Source organism: Balaenoptera physalus (assembly GCF_965194825.1).
Source record: "Balaenoptera physalus genome assembly, chromosome: 7".
Taxonomy (NCBI): Eukaryota; Metazoa; Chordata; class Mammalia; order Artiodactyla; family Balaenopteridae; genus Balaenoptera; species Balaenoptera physalus.
The window spans coordinates 95,134,725-95,149,397 of record NC_138886.1 but is presented as its reverse complement, the minus strand read 5'-3'; the positions used below and the strand labels follow the sequence as shown (position 1 = coordinate 95,149,397).

General features: G+C 37.2%; 1 protein-coding gene across 8 annotated transcripts in view; it reads left to right on the top strand.

The window, feature by feature from the left end:
- LOC309664467 (contactin-associated protein-like 3) overlaps positions 1-14,673 on the top strand; it is a 124,150-nt gene that overhangs the window by 31,386 nt on the left and 78,091 nt on the right. The window contains exon 1 of one of the 8 annotated variants that reach the window (XR_014265765.1): positions 5,615-5,732. The exons of the other annotated variants lie outside the window; for them this stretch is intronic. The gene's annotated coding sequence lies outside the window, so the exon portion shown is untranslated. Of the gene's footprint in view, positions 1-5,614; positions 5,733-14,673 lie in introns of those variants that run through there. 8 annotated transcript variants of the gene reach the window in all.

Genomic DNA, 14,673 nt, shown 5'->3' with positions numbered 1-14,673 from the left:
AATAAGTTAGAGAAAGATAACCTATGGTCTCACTTATATGAGTAATCTTAAAAAGAAAAAAAAGGAGCTCATAAATACAGAGAAGAGATAGTTGGTTGCCAGACTGGGGGGATGGGGATGGGGGTGGGAAGTAGGTGACATGAGTGAAGGGGGTTCAAAAGGTACAAATTTCCAGTTATAAAATAAATAAGCCACAGGGATGTAATGTATAGCATGGTGAATATAGTTATTAATACTGTATTGCATATTTACAAGTTGCTGCAAGTAAATCTTAAAAGTTCTCATCACAAGAAGAAAGAAAAAAATCTGTGACTGTGTATGGTGATTGATGGTAACCAGACTTACTGTGATGTTCATTTTGCAATACACACAAATGTCAAATCATTGAATTGTACACCTGAAACTAATATAGTGTTCTATGTCAATTATACCTCAATAGAAAAATTCTTTGGTCAAGATCAGATGTTGATTTTAATTTTAAATTAGAAAAGGACTTTCAAGGATACACTCAACTCTGCCTCCCTCTTCCTACCCCAAAGAAGTAAAGAAAAATTGTGACCTTTTATGCCTTTCATAAAATTAGAAATTTTGTTTAAAGGGTATAATATATCTCAATTTAAAAAGTTTAAAAAAAAAAAAGAATTTTTTTTCCTGGACACTCATGTAGTTGATTCTGTGAATTTATCCTTCTTTGTGATATGATAGAAGGAAGTTCTAGAATCTCCCTTTTCTCTATATGTAAGCACCTCAGCTGCTGCCATCAGTGGACATGTGTGCAAGATGATATTGGAGACTGTGGTGCTTGAATTGGGTAGAATGCTGGACAGCTGACTCTGCACTTCATTTTAACGTTAAGCCTCTCTGATTCTACTTGTGCCAGAATGTCAGGAAAAGTGTGTTGTTTATGCGCAATCCTGTGAAATGTTTATTAAGCACTTTTGGAAATACCATGCAGTATTGCTTTTATACTTCAAGTTCTTAGTTGTGGTTTGTTCTATCTTAGATACCAGTGTTTGTTAGTCCCCAAAAGTCCTCCTGGGTTGAAATGGGCTGAATTGGAAAGAAATATTATAAGCAGATAAGGTAGGGGGTCTATGGAGAAAGAAAACCAGGCATGGCTTTCTGGACATAAGAGAACACCTATTCATTTAGTACAAGCCATTTTGTGATCTAAGCCTGGCCAGAGTGCTTGCCCTTGAACAGGTCTCAGTAATTAAGGATCTTAAGGGAAAACAAGAATGCTGACTGTTAACAGGCAAGAGAAGTAGCACTAGTAATAATGTATCAATTGTAAAGACTTCCAGTTCTGTTTCCATGGTAAAGATTAGCCTGAAGCACTCAAGCACCAGGTCAAACGGAACCTAAGGGATGATGGCGTTGACCTTTTCTGATCCTCCGGATTTCAATCAACTAAAGCCTGGGCTCTGCCTACCTCCCAAGTCCTTTCATGAATATACATGTACCCTTAGCTTCAAACTTCCCCAGTTTTGCTGTTTGGGGAGACACTGCTTTGGGAAAGATCCCTGGTGTTCTACTTACTTGCTGCAAGTAACAAATCCTTCCTTCTCTCACTCTTTGTCTTGGTTGTGTCTTTTGGCTCGACACCCACCAAGAGGCGAACCTAGTTTTTCGGGTAACAATATGAGGCTGACTATTCTCTAGCTGAGATTTATGGAATTAGATGCATAATCCTTTGGTAGTTAAAACCAGGGCTTCCAAGGGCTAGTTATAGGGAACATAGCTCATCAGAGATAACCTGCAAAGACATCGTGCAGTGTGTTTTTTATCACACATGTGACAGCTCTTCTCCCTGCAGTCTGTCTCTCCATAATTGTTCTTCAGGATTTGTTGCCTGGGGGCTTATGGGAAAAATGACTCCTAATAGAAATACTATTCTATTTGATTCACAGTATTCTTTCAGAGGATTTAATGATAAATCTGTTCCCATTACAAGAGTAAAGTTAAATGTATTCCCAGATTTAGATAAAACACGCAGAAATAATTTACAGGGAGAAAACTGCTGAATAAAGAAGAAAAATGAATGGAGTCATGTTTTGATCTATGGAGAGCATTGAGAAAGGATTTCATTCGGGTGGGGTGAGTTGATCCTTCCTCTTCTCGGTAGGGAATCCTGAGTGCACAGACTGCTCCCAGGTGAGCAGGAAAACAGAAGACTTTGGTCAGGAACTGCCAAGGGTGTAGTTTCACTTAGAATCTACTTTCCTAGGCAGCCTGTCTGCACTTACACATATGAGGGTCCACACACTTCTGAACATCGGAAGTTGATTTCTTGTCTTTTATTTGTGACGTGTGCTGATTTCAAGTTCTCTTTTGTGTTTGGTGTGAACTCTGCAGACACATACATATATGCGCGTGCGTGATTTGTGGGGTTTGAATCATCACTTACAGAAATGTGCAAGATTAGATCTACACATTTTCTTCACCTTTCCTTTGTTTTGATTTTTTAAAATTTAATTTAATTTTATATTGGAGTATAGCTGATTTACAATATTGTGTTAGTTTCAGTTGTACAGCAAAGTGATTCAGACATTGATCAGTTTTTTTGTAACCTAGCAATCTCATTCTAATGTTCTTCTATAAATGCCTGTAAATTCCTAGTTTCTCAAAATGCTCTTTTACTGGATTAGTCATTAATGAGTTTATGATTCTTTGGCATGCATTTGTTCTATATTTGTACGTGTTGTGTTTTTAACTTTTTGAAAATAATGCTTTGACATAGAGATTGCACATGTCTGGTAGGTGTACACATAACCTTGTGTGATAATACATGTGCTTAGTTTGAGTGTTGCTTTACAATAAATTTCCTTTCTGGTTCATTAGAAACTTTACTTTTCAATAGTAATATAGGGAGTCTGGCTCGCCATAAAAAGTAAAAATATTCTCCTTAGTTTCCAGGTAATGGGTATTTTCAGTGTACTGATTTGAAATAGAATTGAAACATAAAGTACTTGCAATTTTGAGTAGTTTAAAGTTAGAAACTATATAATTTTTATTTAAATATATGCCGTTTAATGGACCAGTTTATAAAAAAACCTCCCTCCAAGGCTGTTAATCACAAATGAAAAAATGATATATTTTATCTAGGCTATGGCTTTTATTAAGTTTTTACTCAGTAGTACATCAGGAAAAGATACTCATGGAGGATGTGCTAGTTATAGCTAACTCATGGAGAGAAACTTGAAAAAAGTTTGTTTTTGAAACTGGCAAATATGATCCTTTCGGATGAGTCATTTTAGGGATATGGTAAATGGTGTATCAGATATTTAAATTTATGTGTTCCTAAGTTGTATCACCTGTGGTTCCATCTCTGGCCTTAGTGGCTGTCACCTGTGGAGAAGGAATTTTTATGCCACGTGTTCACTGGACCACTGTGGGAGGAAGGGGCTGGTGAACCTTGTTTGGAATCAGTGGCAGTTTCGATAACCTCAGAAGCCACTGAACGCTGTGGCATAGACCTAGGGTCCCCACATGATCGTTTCAGTAGCATCTCATTACTTGGGGTGTTCGAGACCCAACAGAGGGTTTCTCTGGAGCTTAGGAGCAAGCAGTGACATTGCTGCTTGGATGATGCAGGAGCGACCTGCTGCCTTGAGACATAAGACCAGGTGCCACCTGCAGTTCTCAAGGTTGTCATTAGTTTTTATTTTAACATTTATAAATCCTCAGGCAGCCAAAGAGCTTGATAAAGTTAAGCTAAATACACTCTTCCTCGGAGTGGTGAATTGGTGGGAGAAGTGGCAGAATGAACCATGTGTGTGTACGTATGTTTGTGTGTCTTAGGGGAGGCTGGTTGGGTAGAGAGACCTGCTGAAGGAATTAAAAACCACTGTCAATAGTTGTAAGAGAGGCTCAGATTGGATTAGGTGACGATCCAGTTACGTGGGATTGAGCTATTTCTTACTTGTTACCATGCAGAACGGATATTCTCCACTTTGGATTTCTGAGCATGTGAGCAATCAGGAAATACAAAGACATCTGCCCTGACCCAGTTGAGCCCCAGTTGAAACGATTGCCTTCACGTGTCGGAGGTGTTTTGTGTTCTAGGATATTGCTATGCAGCCACCGTTAGAACCAGCAGCACTTAACCTGCCTCTGAGGCCTTCCCAGGTCCTGGTTCCTGTTAACACAGTTCTAAGGAATGGCTGGTAGGATTTTGATTTAAAGGCGAGTAGATATAATAAAGGGAATCTGATTAGCATGCGAAAATAATTCAGTAATTTGATTCAGGTCAAAGAAAGTAATTTTAATATAAACTATTATGGAAGAAAATATTTTAAGAACTGTTAACTATTTTAATGTCTCAGATTTGGCTGATGTAAGAAAAATAATATGTTTCTATAGACATCTGTTCAAATGTTTGGAGATTATCAAAATTAAGGATTTGTCATATAGCTTTACGTTTGCTGTGTCTTTGATGATTAGAGACTTGAGAATAAGGACATTGCTATACACTAAAAGTATAATAATACAACATAAAAAGAAAAATATAGCTGTGTAATGTCATCAAGCTGGCTAGCTGCTGTGTGTCTGTGATTCTTAGGCTTCTCTGCAACGTTGTGTTAATTCATGGAAGTTTTCTTTTTTTAATTAATTAATTAATTAATTAAGTTTTGGCTGTGTTGGGTCTTCATTGCGGCACTGAGGCTACGGGCTTTCTCTAGTTGCGACCAGCGTGGGTTACTCTTTGTTGTGGTGCGCGGACTTCTCATTGAGGTGCCTTCTCTTGTTTCAGAGCCTGGGCTCTAGGCGCAAGGGCTTCAGTAGTTGTGGTGCGTGGGCTTAGTTGCTCCGCGGCATGTGGGATCTTCCTGGACTAGGGATCGAACCCGTGTTCCCTGTATTGGCAGGCGGACTCTTAACCACTACTCCACCAGGGAAGTCTCGATTCACGGAAGTTCTGATAAGAAAACCTGTGAGCCTTGACATTTCAGAGCACATCCTTTTCTATGGTGTGAACCATGCCGTCATTGCGAGGGGTTAAAAAAATTGGGGGACTGAAAGAGGATATGTTGACTAGAGTTTAGTTAAGGTAAGTATAAGGGAGTTTAAGGGAGCAAACGCCAAATTACTTTTTGCTTTCTTAAAGTGACAAGGAACATTTCTGAAAAATATTTTTTCTGGCATAGAACACAGTAGAATTGACAGATCTCAGAGTCAATTACCTATTAGAGGTAAGTCAAATGATCTATTTTGAACTATGGTACAAGGTTAACAAACATAATATTGATTTTCCCGTTTATAAGAATAAATTTTGGATCATAATTATTTACTATTCTTTTGTCATGATGAACTACTGATCTATTTTAAGAAACCTGAAAACCTGATCTTTGGGAGATTTGCATCGCTATGGACTGATTTCACTTGTTCTTCTTCTAAGTGATAGGATTCATTTGTTGGAAGATAGGCTGCATGTTTGCCTAGGGGAAGTTCCTTTTCCTCATGAATATTGCTGCAAGGTGAAGCAGGAGTGGGGAGATACATCCTGCAGGCTATTGCGCATTTGAGCATGATAAGGACATATGTTGTATCTTAATCACCATCCCAATTCCCTAGGGATGAGACTGGCTTACCCACCCTCCCAAGGCCTCCTTGCCAACCCCCAGCATCAACATGCCCAGAGCCTTCATGAGCATCTTCTTCCATTTTCTTAGATGGAGGTGATGCCGAATGACTTCCTGGGTTGACTTGCGTGGATTTGGCCAGCCAAAGAGGTGTCCTTCCTCCTTCACTACTTCCTGTGGGATCCATCCCCCTGAGGTCTTCCACTCTTATTCCATGTCCCAGGTGTAAGAGGGACTGAAGTGGGAGGATGGCAGTGAGAATGAGAACGTGACACTGCACACAAAGAACACTTTCAGGACTTAATGGTTGTTTGATTCTATGTGGAGTAATAAGAAATGGGAGTGTGAAGGACTGGGGTATTGGCAAGTGACTTCAACAAAACGGGGAATTGTTGGTTCACATCATTGCATTTCAGGCAAGGTTAGATCCAGATGAGGCTGTGCCATCAGGATCAGCCTCTCTTCATGTTTCCGCTCTGTCTTCCCAGTGTCAGCTTGATGCTCAGGCAGGAATCTGCTTGGTAGCTCCATGTCCAAGGTCGACCTTCCTGATCACAGTGGTAGAGAGAATGCTTTCCTCTATTTGGACTTTGGTCCTTATTACCCTGAAGCACTAAGCATGTATTTATTTGTTTATTCCCTCAACTCAAGCTCCAAGAAAGCAGAGACTTCCTCTTTCTTTTTTGTTGTTATTCCTACTTCCTAATCCCCAGAGCACAGGGCTGGTCCTGGAAGACAGTGGGTTCTCAATACATATTTGTTGGATAAGTAAAAAGGTGAATGATTCTCTTTCCCCAAACATCCAGCAAGATCCCCAGATCTGACTTCCACTGTTTTGTCTGTGTTGTGACTGCTCTTATCCAGCTACTGTGACAGGAAAGGTTGGCCCTCATGACCAGTGGTGGAGCCAGGAAGTGATTACAACTTGATCCTTGACCAGGTGCTTTGACTGCATCACTTTGACAAGAAAGCAAAATGCACAATCCATTTAGGTAATTAGTTTAACATCTATTATGAAAAGCACTAGCTTTCAGGCTCTTACTGGCTTCATAGAACAGATGCTTGGTTACATGTCTCCCTCCCTAATCAGATTTTAAACTTCCTGAAAACAGAATCACGCTTCTTTGTTCCTGCAGTGCTTTGCTGATGGTACTCAGTAAGTACCAAATAAATGGAGAAATTAATCTATTTTAAATATGCTACCTTGCAAGTATATAGAATATCTGCAGAATCCCCCTGTGTATTTTATAATCATTTTTTAGGTGGCCTAATCAAAATGAATTTTTATGTGACTATCCCTGAGCTCTCTACTAGCCAACTGATTTGTTCATGGAAGGATCCATTGGCTGATTTTGAGTGTTTTGTTTTCTTCCAGTAGGAAAATGCCTGACATAATTTCTGACCCAAGGCTTTGATAAAAAGCATGGTGCCTGTTCTAAAAGTTGCTGGGAAGCCCTGAGGGAGAGCTTGAAAAGGCCAGGTGTCAGGGGAACTACCAAAGACCAACAAGCAGCAAAGAGGAGGCCTTCTGGCAGGTATTATTAGGCAAGATGACTGTTATCTAGGGAGATCTTGATCAAGTCTGATCTCAGCAAGGCTCCATATTCAGGAGGAGCCTGAAACAGAGGTGCCTGGGGGCAGTGTGTAATTGGCATTCTCCACAAGCCTGGTTCATAGTGTCTACCTGATAACTTGAAGCAGCATCTAATCCAGGTGGGAAAGGCTCACTGCACATCAGGGCAGAGGGCCTGCAGGTGCACAGGTGGCCATTGCACTTCAGTGTAGGTGTCCAGTTGTCTCCTTGACACCCATGAGGCTAAATTCATTTGGGTCACAGCTGCCTCTGGGAGTGAGAACCATGGACTCTGTGTCCAGTAACCTGCAACATCAAGTGGAAGCTCCCATTGTGCTTGCAGACTTGACCCCCTGGTCTAGGGTGAGGAATTTCTGAGTCTGTTTATGGCTAGCCATTATTGTCAACAAAACCTGTTACTATCGTTGAGAAGTTTTATGACTAGCTAGCTCAAAGGCATGACAAAATGCACATGCTATCACTTAAAGACTACCTCTCTTTTCAAACAAAGATCGTTCGTATTTTCAGAATTACATAGAAGGGCCCAGTGGAGGTAGAGAAATGAAGATGATTCCAGCAGCACTCCTTCAAACAGCATAAAACTATAAAATTCAACAAGATGTACTAACATAATGAGTCACACTTTCAGATAGGCAGTGGAGTGGAGTGGTTATGAAAGGAATGTTTGGATTAGGTTTCTGCTTCCACTGATGAATGCCAGCTGTGTGACCCTGGGTAATGTGCTTATCCTTTCTGTGTCTCAGCTTCCTTGTCTCCAAAAATATAAGTAATAATTATAACCCATCTCATAGACTTGTTATGAAGATTAAATTAATTAATATATATAAATAATGCCTGGAACATAGTAAGTCCTCAGTGAATTTTAGCCATTACTATTGCTCCTGTTGATCTCAAGTGTAAAATCAGAAATGTGACTTTGGTCCATGACTTTGGGTAGAATAATCAGATAAGCAATTTTAGGGAAAGGCATTTATACTGGGTATTTCCATTATTCAAAGTATTATCACTAATACTGCAAGATTAAGACAATATTACAAAAGAAGAATATTTAAAAATAAGTTTATGTCATAGAATTAGAAACTCTAACAGTACATTGATATGTTTCAGCTTTCTGTAATATTATATCTCTCTAAGCAATAAAGCTTTTCAGATTAAGCTATTTGGATTAAATTGTCACTAGCAACTTTGACTTCTTTCGGTTTTATATATTTTTCCGTTAGCTGAAAAGGACTCCCCAGATTAAGACAATATGCTGCTGAAACATATACTGCTTGTTATCTGGCTGTTTTTTATGAAGTCTTCTAAGACATATAGTATCTGACCATCAATATGGGTTGTTTGACATTTATGATAGTGAAATGAGTGTTAGTGTCCAAGTCAAACATATTTTGTATGCTTTGGAATGTCATCTCACTTAGAATGGGTATGAAAACTTTGGTGTGGATCCTTGGAAAGACAACATTACTGCTTGATTGTGAAAGGTTAGGTTTAGCCCCATCTCTTGAATTTTCTCATGTCCCCTTTTCTTCAGTCATCCCATCACTGACTTATTCAAACCCTCTAAATCTCTGGCATTTACTATTGTCGTCTTCATGATTTTCCTGTCTCTACCTCACCTCCTTCTGATCCATTTGCTATCCTGCTGCCAGAATAATCTTTCTAAAGACCACTTACCTGATGATCTTGCTTTTCTGGGTAAAGATTTTCGAATCTTCCCTGACATCACACACACACACACACACACACACACACACATTTATTCCTTGAAAGGTCCCTTCCCTTCACTTACTGTTCCTAGTCCCTCCTTTAACTGACCCTAAACTACAACCACCATCTAGCTACACTGGCATTCTTCCATCAGGACTTTCAGTTACCCCTCCCTCTACTTCTGGCACTTTCTCTCCATGTCTTGTCTTCCTGTTGAATATAGTCATCTAGGCTCTTACAGATCCATTTCCAGGAAACATATGCTCACAATAAAAATAAAAACATAAAATGCAAGAGGAAGAATCATCAGAAATAATAAACTACAGAATTAGACCAAAATAAATGTATATATTGAAATAGATTTAGGATATAAAATTTATTTTATATGTATAAAGAAATAAAAGATTAGAAGAATGGAAAGAATAAGGGACTATCAAAATGATCAAGTAGAATTGAGAAAGAGTAGTATTGAGAAATGAAAAATGTAATCACTGAAATAAAGAATTTAGTGAATGCTGAAACAGCAGATTAGACACAGGTGAAGAGAGACTCAACAAATTAGAAGACACATTTGAAATAAATAACCAGCATGCACCACAGAGAGATGAAGAGATGGAAAATATGAAAGCCAGGTTAGGGGATGGGGTAAAGCGATTGATTTTTGTATCTGATCTGAGTTCTAGAAGGAAGAGCATGTGGGAAAGAGAAATACTTAAGAGATAATCTATGGGAATTGCCCAGAATTGAAGAGAGTCACCAATGTTCAGATTCAGGAAACCTCTCAAATCCCTAGTGATACAAAGGAAAATAAATTCCCACCCAAAACAACACTTTATATTGGAACTGTAGAACACCAGAATCAAGAGGTGTTAAAAGCAGATAAAAGATAAGTATAACAAATAAACAAACAAAATCAGAGACAAGAACTGTTAAAGTTCTGAGAGGGAATAATTACCAACCAAGAATTGTAGACTCATTGACTTTCTCTTTCTTTCTCTTTTAAGAATGAAGGTAAGATAAAGCCATTCACAGAAATAGAAAATCAAAGAGCATTTAAGGCCAATTAACCTTCACTAAAGAAGTGTTAATGGATATACTTAGCAAGAAAGAAAATTATTACAGAGGGCAGTTATGAGTACTTATAATCTAGTAGCTAGAAACAAATGGCAGGTCCTCAGGTATAATCACATATTTGAACAGTAATAAAGCTGTTTGTACAACAACATCTTTATGAAGTTGATGGAATTCAAAGGAAGAAGACAAGATAAATCTAAGTGAACAATTGAAAATATAGTTGGAAAAGGCTTACCAGACTTAAAGCATTCTAAGGTCCCTGCATTATTTTGTTTAATTTTAGGCTTTGTTAAATTGTTCAGCAGAATGCACTGTAAAATTTTAAGGATGACCACTTAAAGAAGAGTAATAAGACATACACATTTCAAACCAGTAGGAAAAATGGAATGGGATGGGGGTAGATTTCAGTCTGTTCAACAGAAAGCAAGAAGAGAGGGGAGGAGAAAATAACTGAGAAAAAGAGACAAATAAGCATAAAATAAAATAAAATGAAGTGATAAGGATATAGAGATTTGAATAAATTATTTCCAACTTTGATTTTAAGGATATATATATAACAGTTAGAAAATATTATGCAGGCTTTTCAATTACATGTGCAGTATTTACATTTTTACTTAACCATAAAACCAGTTTCAATAAATTTAAAAGAATTAGTAACATAAAAATAAAATTTCTTAAAACTGAAAAGCAATAATGTATCTCACTTACAAAAGCTCATATTGTGCTGAGTTAGATGAATGGAAAACAATAATTTTAAAAAAAATACCTAGAAACATGGTCACATTTTAAACCACCAAAAATAATGATATAAACTTATTTGCTCTAATGGAATGAGAGCTAATTTAACTTCAGCAGAGCTGTAATACAAGAAGCAAAAAGAAATATAGAAATAAGTATAAGTTCTGAAGGAAAATAACTTTTTTACTAGAAACTATTATTTAAACCATCGTAAAACATGAGTGGGGAGGATGAAGAGGGAGACTAAAATCTTGCTAATATTCTTTGAGAAATAAATAGAATTTAACCATGGACATTGTTTAAAAATTGAGATAAAGTATTGCGTTATAAATAGAAGGATGATCAGTAGAAAATAAATTAAATGTGATATTTTGTGTGCTTTTCAAAATCATGAAACTGATTTTCCTCCTCAGAAAACGTCCTGTTTTCTGTTTCATGTTTTAATATGATTGCATGTTTTTTCATTCATTGTTCTTTCATCTGATAGTGAGAATATTCTTGGTTAAACAGTGAAAGTTTGTTTGTACTTTAGAATAGGTGTATGAGGCTATTTAAGCATGTGGATTTTTTTACCCAATCTATTTTTTTTATAGACTACTGTTGGCTTGCGGAAGCAGACCTGTGAAAACTGTTAAGAATGATGAGTAGCACCACTGGGTGGATTTGGGTGACACAATATAATTCATGTCCTTAACATCTTACTATTATTATACGTAGAATCTTTCACCAATTATTGTTACTGATAAATAACTGAAACATTTTCCTGTAAGTGATTAAAATATTTGTCGATTTCTCAGATTTTTAAATAGAATGAAATTGGATCTTATGATGCATTTTCTATAAAAATCTGGAGTTCCTTTTAGGTTAACAGATTTGTATCTTTTATAAACTAATTTTAAGTTCTATAATCTTATATAATGCTTATATGTAGTCTTATGTATAATATACATATAGTCAGGTTTACGAAAGAGAAGGCCATTTCCATACCTGGTATAATTCAACAAATTCTGTGAATTTTTAATTTCCACTTGCTGCAGAATTAAAATGTTTCACCTTCTATTTGATATGAGTGCTGTACACCAGCACAGTTTGGAAGTTTTGTACAGAAAGAGAAAAAAACACCCTCTTCAGAAAAATTTTTAAAGAAATGGTTAGTTGTACCTTGTGAAAATAATACCAAATAGCTATTTTATCTTTTTTTTTTTTTTTTTTTTTTGCAAATATGGACATTTTTTTTATCATCTTTTTTGGAGTATAATTGCTTTACAATGGTGTGTTAGCTTTTGCTTTATAACAAAGTGAATCAGCTATACGTATACATATATCCCCATATCCCCCATATCTCTTCCCTCTTGCGTCTCCCTCCCTCCCACCCTCCCTATCCTACTCCTCTAGGTGGTCACAAAGCACTGAGCTGATCTCCCTGTGCTATGCGGCTGCTTCCCACCAGCTATCGGTTTTACATTTGGTAGTGTATATATGTCCACGCCACTCTCTCACATTGTCCCAGCTTACTCTTCCCCCTTCCTGTATCCTCAAGTCCATTCTCTAGTAGGTCTGCGTCTTTTTTCCCATCTTGCCCCTAGGTTCTTCATGACTATTCTTTTTTTTTTTTTAGATTACATATAAATGTGTTAGCATACTGTATTTGTTTTTCTTTTTCTGACTTACTTCACTCTGTATGACAGACTTTAGGTCCATCCACCTCACTACAAATACCTCAATTTCGTTTCTTTCTTAGGCTGAATAATATTCCATTGTATATATGTGCCACATCTTCTTTATCCATTCATCTGTCGATGGACACTTAGGTTGCTTCCATGTCCTGGCTATTGTAAATAGAGCTGCAATGAACATTGTGATACATGACTCTTTTTGAATTATGGTTTTCTCAGGGTATATGTCCAGTAATTGGATTGCTGGGTCATATGGTAGATCTGTTTTTAGTTTTTTAAGGAACCTCCATACTGTTCTCCATAGTGGCTGTATCAATTTACATTGAAAGAGTGTTCCCTTTTCTCCACACCCTCTCCAGCATTTATTGTTTGTAGATTTTTTTATGATGGCCATTCTGACTGATGTGAGATGATATCTCATTGTAGTTTTGATTTGCATTTCTCTAATGATTAATGATGTTGAGCATTCTTTCATGTGTTTGTTGGCCATCTGTATATCTTCTTTGGAGAAATGTCTGTTTAGGTCTTCTGCCGATTTTTGGATTGGGTTGTTTGTTTTTTTGATATTGAGTTGCATGAGCTGCTTGTAAATTGTGGAGATTAATCCTTTGTCAGTTGCTTCATTTGCAAATACTTTCTCCCATTCTGAGGGTTGTCTTTTCATCTTGCTTATGGTTTCCTTTGTTGTGCAAAAGCTTTTATGTTTCATTAGGTCCCACTTGTTTATTTTTGTTTTTTTTCCATTTCTCCAGGAGGTGGGTCAAAAAGGATCTTGCTGTGATTTATGTCATAGAGTGTTCTGCCTATGTTTTCCTCTAAGAGTTTGATAGTGTCTGGCCTTACATTTAGGTCTTTAATCCATTTTGAGTCTATTTTTGTGTATGGTGTTAGGGAGCGTTCTAATTTCATTCTTTTCCACGTAGCTGTCCAGTTTTCCCGGCACCACTTATTGAAGAGGCTGTCTTTTCTCCATTGTATATTCTTGCCACCTTTATCAAAAATAAGATGACCATATGTGCTTGGGTTTATCTCTAGGCTTTCTATCCTGTTCCATTGATCTATATTTCTGTTTTTGTGCCAGTACCATACTGTCTTGATTACTGTAGCTTTGTAGTATAGTCTGAAGTCAGGGAGCCTGATTCCTCCACCTCCGTTTTTCTTTCTCGAGATTGCTTTGGCTATTAGGGGTCTTTTGTGTTTCCATACAAATTGTGAAATTTTTTGTTCTACATCTGTGAAAAATGCCAGTGGTAGTTTGATAGGGATTGCATTGAATCTGTAGACTGCTTTGGGTAGTATAGTCATTTTCACAATGTTGATTCTTCCAATCCAAGAACATAGTATATCTCTCCATCTATTTGTATCATCTTTAATTTCTTTCAACAGTGTCTTATAGTTTTCTGCATATAGGTCTTTTGTCTCCCTAGGTAGGTTTATTGCTAGGTATTTTATTCTTTTTGTTGCAATGGTAAATGGGAGTGTTTCCTTAATTTCTCTTTCAGATTTTTCATCATTAGTGTATAGGAATGCAAGAGATTTCTGTGCATTAATTTTGTATTGTGCTACTTTACCAAATTCATTGAATAGCTCTAGTAGTTTTCTGGGAGCATCTTTAGGATTCTCTATGTATAGTATCATGTTATCTGCAAACAGGGACAGCTTTACTTATTCTTTTCCGATTCGGATTCGTTTTATTTCTTTTTCTTCTCTGATTGCTGTGGCTGTAACTTCCAAAGCTATGTTGAATAATAGTGGTGAGAGTGGGCACCCTTGTCTTGTTCCTGATCTTAGAGGGAATGGTTTCAGTTTTTCATCATTGAGAAAGATGTTGGCTGTGGGTTTGTCATATATGACCTTTATTATGTTGAGGTAGGTTCCCTCTGTGCCTACTTTCTGGAGGGTTTTTATCATAAATGGGTGTTGAATTTTGTTGAAAGCTTTTTCTGCATCTATTGAGATGATTATATGGTTTTTATCCTTCAATTTGTTAGTATGGTGTATCACATTGTTTGATTTGCGTATATTGAAGAATCCTTTCATTCCTGGGATTAACCCCACTTGATCGTGGTTTATGATCCTTTTAATGTGCTGTTGGATTCTGTTTGCTAGTATTTTGTTGAGGATTTTTGCATCTATGTTCATCAGTGATATTGGCCTGTAGTTTTCTTTCTTTGTGACATCTTTGTCTGGTTTTGGTATCAGGATGATGGTGGCCTCGTAGAATGAGTTTGGGAGTGTTCCTCCCTCTGCTATATTTTGGAAGAGTTTGAGAAGGATAGGTGTTAGCTCTTCTCTAAATGTT